The sequence below is a fragment of the Gavialis gangeticus genome, unplaced genomic scaffold (genome assembly GCF_001723915.1).
Source record: "Gavialis gangeticus isolate Ggan-Ray unplaced genomic scaffold, GavGan_comp1, whole genome shotgun sequence".
NCBI lineage: Eukaryota > Metazoa > Chordata > Crocodylia > Gavialidae > Gavialis > Gavialis gangeticus.
The window spans coordinates 42,107,846-42,116,707 of NW_017729029.1; the positions used below are offsets into that span (position 1 = coordinate 42,107,846).

Consider the following 8,862-nt stretch of genomic DNA (forward strand, 5'->3'; position numbering starts at 1 on the left):
TGCCTAGGCTTCTCTCCTCAGGTTCCAAGATCCATTTTTTCCTTGGCTTCCTGGAGTCCTTTGTGCTAGCACATCGTCTCCTCCAGGGCTTGCCAATGTTAGGAAGCTATTTTAATAGAGACATTTGGAGGCAACAAAGGCTGCAGATGTACCTTTTAAATCCAATGGAGGGCAGGAGACTTATAAGGATCATTGAGAGAAGGAGGTTGAAAAAATGCTAATTCTTTTACTGAAAATTAGGGCTAGTCTCTAGGTTAATAATAATCAATAATTCTGTTGCTCCCAATGAACAGCTTATTATCAAAGTCCAACCCTGCAAGGCTTTCCATACAGCTGTGTGAAGGTCCAGAGATGTTGCTTGCCTGGACCTTAGTGAAAGATCAAGGACTTAGTTTATAAGCTCTTTGGAGCAGGATCCTCTGCTATTTTGGGGGCTTTTCTCTGTGACCTTAGGGGACAAGGCTAGAAGCAATGGCTTCCAGCTTCACTAGGGGAAACTGGGTTTGAGATTAGGAGAAACTGTTTGACTCTGAAAGCGGTCAAAGCACTGGAACAGGCTACTTAGAGAAAATGTGCAATTCTTGGCAGTTTTCAAGATCAGGTTAGACAGACACTTGGCTGGGGTGGTTTAGTCAGAGATGACCTTGCCTTGAGCAGGGAATGGACTAGATGACCTTGTGAGGTGCCTTCCAGCCCTACTTTCCTATGAGCTGTAGAAGTATTCAGCTTGCCGTGCTTCTACACAAATGATATTTGCCTAGAATCCTTCCAAAAACACCCGTAATGAAACTCAGAGCGGGATTTTTCCTGGTGTTTTGTTGAAGCTCTTTCTGATCATGGTTCAGGGGTATAGGTTGTAGCCATGTTGGTCTAAGGCAGGGGTTGTCACCGGGGATACGCAAACCCCTGGGGGTACTTGAGAAGGCCCTAGGGGACGGAGCACTGCCATGCACAATCCTGTACTACCGTGCAGGCGCTGTCTGCCTGGCCAGACATGGGGGTTGGGGGAAGCTCACACACAGTGGCTGCCACTGCTCCACATCCAACTACATGACACCCCTCTCCCCCCTGCTTGGCATCTGGGTGCATGCCACCCCCCCATACCACTCAGCGTATGGCCACGTGCCACTTCTCCCCCCCGCACTTGGCGGCCAGGGGTACACTGCCCCACATCCAGCTACCGGGGGGTACAATGAATCAAAGGTTGAAAACCCCACGTCTAAGGGCATAGGCAGACAAGGTTCTTTGGGTAAATCCAAAATCTTTTATATTAGACCAACTAAAATAGTTGGAAAAATACTTCTTTGCAAGCTTTTGGGTACAAACACCCTTCATCAGGCTGAGGAAGCATCAGTATCTGAAAGCTTGCAAAGAAGACTATTTCCAACTATTTTAGCTGGTCTAATAAAAGTTATCAGATTTACCCAAAGAACCTTGTCTGCCTTTCTGATCATGGAGCTTTTTTATTTTACACATGAATTTTGTTCTAGTTTTTTTAAATTTCCCTACAGACAAAGGATGAAGCATGTTTAGTCACGCTTTATTTTAGATGAAAAGAGTGCAAGTTACATTTCCAGAGGAAAGCGTGGTGTCTGCACTGAGCAGGGAGAACAAAATGGCAGCTGAGCTTGGCGCACACAGGGTGAATGCTTAGCAAGATAAAAGTGCAGTATACAGAAAATAAAAGGCAGCACCACTTCAAAGCTTCATGCACCATCTCTGTTACCATTCCTGATAAAAGACACACAAAGGAAAAATCCCTCTGGGATTTTCTACAATTTACATTTTGCTTTGAAATAATCCCCTGGGGTCTGCTGCTTTTTTCAGGTTTCCTTAAACATCCTCAAGCCCTCCTAGTCAAAAGGAATGGCCCACAGCAATGCAGTCTGTAGTACAGACTTGCCAAGGGGCTGGGCAAATTCTTCCAGCCAGAGAGAGGTGCTGTTTTGGGCCATTTGTACGCACCACAAAATTGGCCTTAAAAGTAGCTGCTGCCATGGAGGGAAGCACCAGCACCCTCCCCCACAGCTCAGGGACTGCTCAGCCCACCGGCAGCTTGCCCTCCCCTCCCGGCTGCCAGAGAGGCAGGTAAGGGTCAAACCCAACACTTGTGTACACACCAGGTGGGTTTATTTCGCTCTGAACTGAAGCATTGTTTTTAAAGACTGACAGCTTCAATTTAGGGAGGATTAAACTGAAGTAAACCGCCGTGGCGTGTACAAATGCCCCTAGCTGCCAATTACCTTTCATTAGCTACTGCAAAAGCAAATGTCCCTTTTCATTTCCTTTGCCTGATGCCGAGTGTATTCATCTCCTAACATTGATCTTATTGATTTCATTGGTCTATTGTTACCTGAAGAGTGAAAATCATAGGCAAGAAACTTCTATGGCTGCAAAATGGAAACCAGGGTTTTTGCTATGTCTTACTTTTGACTGATTTATTGGCTAATGGAACGACAGAGTGGAGAACAGGGGGCACATTCCACTTTCTTTCCCAAAGGAGAGATGATACTTGTCATCAGAAAGATAACAGAAGTAGGCCCAGTAACCCTGGCTGTGGAGTCCTGACTGTCCCAAAGGTGTTGCCCTCTGTCTCTGTCTCTGTCTCTGTCTCTCTCTCAGAAAGCCCTTCATACAGCTCTTCTGCTGACAGTCCTGCAGGATGAGAGAGAAGCTGCCTTGGAAGCCAGGTGTCCCTGTACACCACTACAGTCATATGGTGGTTACCGCATGGTTTTCATCTGTAGCCCCCAGTCCAGATAAGTGGTGCAGTGGCTAGCAGTCAGTGACACTGGGCTCTCAAAACTGGCATTTAAAACATGTTGCCCTTGTCAGGGAAATGCTAGGCCGGCAGCTCTCCTCGAGTGACCTCAAATTTCATCCTGTGTGCTCTGCCACATTGTAAATCAGCCTAGTAATATTCTCTCATTCACTGGCCCTAGGCAAGGCATTTCTGTTTGTTTTGACCAGCAAGTGAAATCTCATCCATCATCATTGGGACAAGCCCATTTCCAAGACCGCTGTGTCTCGCTGCTGTAGGTACTGAGCAGCATTTAGGATGATACAGTCCTACAGTAATTTGCATGCTCCCAACACAGAGCTACAATCCTACACTGGAGATTTTAAGGTGATGAATTAATTTAACAGGACAGCAACTAAATCTCTCTTCAGAATACCCCAAAGAATACGTTAGCCTCTGGAGACCTGAGGTCTGATCCTTTAGCTAGATCACAAGTGAAACGAGTTTGATAGGTCTCATGTAGCCCCCACACAAGCACGTTGCCCTGTGTCAAAGCAGGGAGTCAAGGCTCAAATACCTCTGGTGCCCCTGTCAAGTTGGAGACGCGCTGACAAAGCCGAGTGGCGATGCTCACACCATGTCTGGATCAAACCGGGGTTGTCAGTACCTCTCTCTGAGCAGTGCATTCCCTGATGCATGGAATAGCCTCAGACGTGACCTGTACATGGTTTTCAAATACAGTTTTGGGGATGAAGTTGCCCAGAAGGGATCACTCTAAAATAACAGGAGGCAAACTACCTGCACAATCACCTTTAATGCACACAGACTTGTAGTCAATCTCTATCTGCTCAAGCCCTACTGTTTCAATGCTTAGCCGCCAGAGGGCATCAATAATCAGTCCAGCCTTACAGCTCTGCTCTGTTATCTGGTGCCTGCAGAGAGCACCAGCAGCAATAACATCCTGTATTCTCCAGGGATCAGCCAGGGAAAGGATTTCATTAATTTTGCTCCTGGGGAAGATGTTAAAGCCTGAAAATTTGGTACAATTTAAAGAGCTATTTGTAGGTGAAAATAAATGGAGGTTAGAGAACGTGTCAGAAGGATGCATTGCAGATGATTTAATTTTTTTAAGTGCTTTAAAATATTTCGGCTATTCTTTAGCTATTTAAAGGTTCTCAGCAGAAGGGCTGATTGCTGCCGTCCAGCTCCCTAGGGTCTAAGGCTTGGCTTCTGGCAGCAGCAGAAGTTCTCGTGCACCAGTCCCGGGTTGGCACAGACGGTACATGGCCAGAGCTTCAGCTCACCTGCTGCTTCCTGCCGGAGCGAATGGCAAGCCACTTGCCCTCACTGTGCCCCTTCAAAATTGGGACAACACTTGCTTCCCCCAGCCATGTTTTGCTCAGGAAATATCTGTACAGCATCTGGAGGATTTGAAAAGAAAAATGCCAGCTATTGTGTTATTAGAAAGACTGGTAAATTCACTTCTCATTTACCTAAATACAACCCATGGACTGCTGAGGAGATTATGGGGTTTTTCCAATTCTGTTCTATTGAAAACATCCCTGGTTGAAAACTAGATAGGCCAAAATGATCTATTGGGTCATTGAGCATGGACCTGAGCTATCTGCTATATTATGTGTTAAGCACATTTTGGTGCACAGTTGCTTTCCCACTGGTACCATCTATGCTAGGAGACCATCATTTGAGTGAAAACAGGATCATTTTCATTCGGGATGTGTTTCTGAGAGAGCCCTTTCAAACATTTTTCCCCTCCAAAATTGGACCAATTTGATGAATTCTTGAGGGGGTCACAGAGCTGTGATTTCTGGGCTGTCGCAGCTACAACATCACTCTAACACTACTACTATTTCTAGGGGTTGGGATTTTGCTGGTGATATTAAGCATGGTCCCCATCTGCTACTTGAAGACAAAGATCACTTCAATATGAAAAACATCTGGTCATGGAGATTAGCTCAGCGCAGTTTGCTGATCTCACCTTTCTGCCAAGGAATTTCTACGATTTCAGTGTATCTTGATAAAGCTGTTTGTATTTCAGTGTCTGGTGCTGGCAGAGTTGCTTGGGTGTCTGCTTTATGCTGCAGAAAGATAAATGGCATTTTATTTCCCTGACCGCTCCTTTGTGTCCCTCAGGAAGTTTTAGTGCATCTCGGAGGACTGCTGGGAGTAAGGCTGATTGGGAGAAGGAATGGGGAAGATGCTGGGAGTTGAGGCACCTGAGACTGCGGAGGGAAATGAGGAGAATGCAAAGCTCAATCGGGCAAATCAATCACTCTTCACTAGGGAGGCTCCTTTCATCCAGTCCCAGGGGAGCCGTAGGCCAATGTCTGACGGACAGAACGGAAAAAGGACAGAGGTTGCAGTCTCCTAGGCACCAGCTTTTTATATATTTCCTCCTGCTCTTGTTTGTTTGGTTTCTCTAACTATGAATTGGGAATGGGATGTGTGAAGCCTTTTGCCTCCAGGTCATGAGTTCAAACCCAGCTAGGGCTGTAGTGACTGTAAGCCCTTCTCAGTGAATGGGCACCTAGCAGTCTATATGAAATTACCAATGGCTTCTCATCCAATTTCTAGCCTGTCTCTTGTAATCTATCATCCCAGCTAGCTCTTTACAGCAATCTGTAACCTTTACCTACGGGATAGGTGTCCATATTGTAGACTTTGTCCCATTATACATGGACCACTTACTGGAAGTATCAGAAGAGAGAGCAGTGACTGAATGCCTACCAAGATGGAACTGGCCTCCCAGCCACCTCCTTCAGGACAGACAGAAAGAGACTCTTTGGAGGTATCTACATGTGCGCTTTACTGCAGTTGACTAATTAGCTCCATAGTAAAGCATCACCATGAATATGTGTGGTGTTATTAAGCTGAAGTAAACTGATTAACTCCACTGTAGGATAGCACTGCCCAACATATGTACTATCCTACAGGGGTTATTTACTCCATTGAAATGCACATGTAGACACTAGACGGTAACCGGGGCTGTCTGGGGCATGAGGGTGCTACAATATAGGAGCTGCTTGTCAGCTAGCCCCACACTAGAGCACCCTCATGCCTTAGCCAGGCCCTCTGCAGCATGTTGAGCCAGGGCAGAGTGTCCCCAGGCTGGCCGAGTGGCCCTTTGAGCCCCCTGCCAGCCAGGCCTGTGCTGACCTGGCTCAATATATTCCGGTTCCGGGTGCATATGTAAACATTGCTCCCAGGAGCAATAAACTCCGGCATGAACTGCACCAGCATTTATTCAGCCATGCTAACTGCACATGTAGATGCCCCCTGAGGAGTTCACAGTTGTTTGCCAAGGCATTGTGCTACATACACAAGGTGAGAGATACTGGGCGCGTCTACACGAGACACTACTGCGTAGTGGTTACTGCACATTTATTTAGTACTTGTGTAATCAAATACTAAATAAACACACAGTAACCAGAGTTAGTGGCGAATGGCAGTAGCGCTGGCAAATGCCTTTTAAGTGGCACTACTGTGCAGTAGCCTTCTAATACAGCACTGTAGCCTATTAGCACTGTCAGTGCTGTGACGTGCTACTGTGCAGTATTATTTGGCTACTGTGCACTTAGCGACTCATGTAGATGCACCCACTGAGTCAGAGACCTCAGGTGGATTATGTCAAAAGAGATATTTAAAACTTCAGAGGAGCAATTTTGATTTTGTTCTCCAGTCAATGTGAAATTGGTGGATCTGTCTATGGAGGATCCCAGTAGATGCTGCACTAAGCTTATCTCCACTTCTCTCCCTGATGCCTGTCACAGGTAAGGGGAAAATTGGCTGAGACATTGCCATGCTTTCTTCTGGCTCATCTTGATGTATCTGTAGCCTAATGAGGCAAGACAAATATCTCTCTCCGAAGGTGACAGTTCCCCCACCACTGATTTCTTAGTCTCACCAAAAAGTCCTTTTTCTTCTGCATAAATCCTGGCTTTTAGGGGTGTTTTTACATAGCTGCCTCTCACATTCAGTTATTGTTCTTCTAATTTGCTGTCTGGAAAATACCAAGAGTGAATAGTCAATCAGGGCCTTAATGGAAGACACTTGTTTCCTGTTCATTAGTATAAATGAATTGCCACCATAAATCTGAGCTAACTAAGAGGAGGATTTAAGTGTGGTCATAGATCAAGAAGAAGGATAATGCAGTTGATGTTGGTTAATGTTGATGTTGGTGTTGTTCGGTACAGTACAGTACAGTAGCAGGTAAGTCTTTTCTCACATCTCTACAAGTTCCTATAAATGGAGGTCTTCCTTGGCTGATGCCCATTTCAGGAATGTACAGATATTTTTTGGATGAAGTGTAAAATGTTGGCTCAGCCAACTTGGTCTATAATAATCACACAGTCCATTGCACATGAGTTAGGTTATATTGATCCTAGTGCCCTCAGGACATTTTAGCTTGGATAAATACATATTTCTCGCCTAGCTCTTTCTTAGATGGGATTTCAACTGAACACAGCAATCTTTACTACCGGTCCTACCACATTGCAGTATTTGCTACATTTTGCCCTTAGAAATAGTTGTATTTCTTTTGGGAGTGAAGCAATTCCTTAAGAGAGAGAATCCAATTGTGCCCTCAGTTACACCCAGGCAAGACCACTTTATCACAGGGCATAATTCAGTTTCTAATCTGCTCAGAAGGTTTGCTGAGGATTTTAGGAACCCTCTGGATGAGAGACACCAAATAAATGGAATACCTTTTGCAGGTGCCAAAGACTTAAGGTTGCCCAATCTACTTGTGTAGTCATCCAGACCTGTTGAAGCAGATTGTCTTGGCTGTTTCTGCTTTAGGAGGTAGTGGAAGGAGCAATTAGGAATGTTGCAAAACCTAAAGTTGTGTTGAATATTAGCACTTGCTTATAATAAAGTACAAAGAAGGTCTCTGTAGCTCAGGGGTGATTATCTGGTCCTAGGAGTGGTGAGGTCCCTTGGGGCAGCCAAAGCATGAGGGGAAGTGTTCAAAGGATGGAAAAGTGCCCAATTCTTACTTAAAGTCAGTGGGAGTTGCCCATCTACCTTACATCTGAGCCTTCAGACATCTCCCTTGATGGCTGGGAGAAGCAGTAGTTCATGATGTTGTCTGTTTTTAGCTAGGCAGAAGAAGGTGGCAGTGTGATGGAGAGGAGAACCAACAAGGGATGTGGAAGGAATGGGTTCTTCCTAAGTAATAATTGCTCTCCTGCTTGAAGCATGCCAGACTGACCCTGGCAAAGTGAAAGTGCTGCCTCAGGCCAGCCCCTGGAGTGAACACATGCCAGAGATGCTGTGATTTTGGCTCTTTCCTAATACATCCCAGCTGTGTGAATATCAGTGTTCCTTTTCTAGGGGTGCCCCTAATCATAGCCCTGAATGTTTGTCTTCTGCTTGCTAGTTGAGTGTCTTTATAGAAACCATAAGGTCCTCATTGGCCTTCCTTCTGCAAGGTGACTTCGCCCACTCTATGCATCCATATCTTATGGGCTGGACTTTGTCAGTGCAACATGAAGTGAGAAATAAGCAGTAGCTGTAGGTGATCAAAGGAAGATCCTGTTTTCCCTGGGGGTTTCTGGCATCGAGACACTGCATCTCTTTTTAATAATGTCCAGCTTTGTGCAATGTTCTTTAATAGTGGAGGATTTTTAAATAGACCCTCAGTTCCTAGTTCAAAAAGAAGTTTAGGGCTTCTTTCTCTTGTAAGTAAAGTAAAATTATGCTTTGTGTTCGATCACTCAGCGTAGTGCTGTATTACAGTAGCAGGCACAAAGCTGGACATTATTAAAAAGGGATGCAGTGTCTCGGTGCTTTTTTGGTCTGGGCAACTTGCTTAATAAACAAAGGTTGTCCTCCTCAGAAACAGTATGCACTGGAAACAGGCCCTGGAGGGGAATCAATTGAGTGAAAGAAATCGAGCTGCGTTTTCCTCCGAGACTTCTCTTTTGGCTGCTTTGGCTTGTTGAGTGCCAATCACAAACCCAACAGCAATAATGAACCTCTCCCTCCTATCTTCAGGGCCAGAGGATTCAAGCTGCATCAAGGGCAGGCTGACCTGCAGCCTGCCTTGGAGGATGAAAGGCAAGGCCATGTTATTGGCAGCATCTTTGGGATTAGGAAATGCCAAA

At 45.5% G+C, this 8,862-nt stretch overlaps 1 long non-coding RNA gene across 1 annotated transcript; it reads right to left on the reverse strand.

Annotated features, from left to right (window-relative positions):
* Positions 1 to 3,834: 3,834 nt before the first annotated feature.
* Positions 3,835 to 8,306, reverse strand: LOC109300698. The gene is made up of 3 exons (XR_002098302.1): positions 6,663 to 8,306; positions 4,737 to 4,836; positions 3,835 to 4,161 (listed from the first exon to the last, which is right to left on the reverse strand). It is a non-coding gene; the product is annotated as an uncharacterized LOC109300698 (long non-coding RNA).
* Between the last annotated feature and the right edge of the window lie 556 nt (positions 8,307 to 8,862).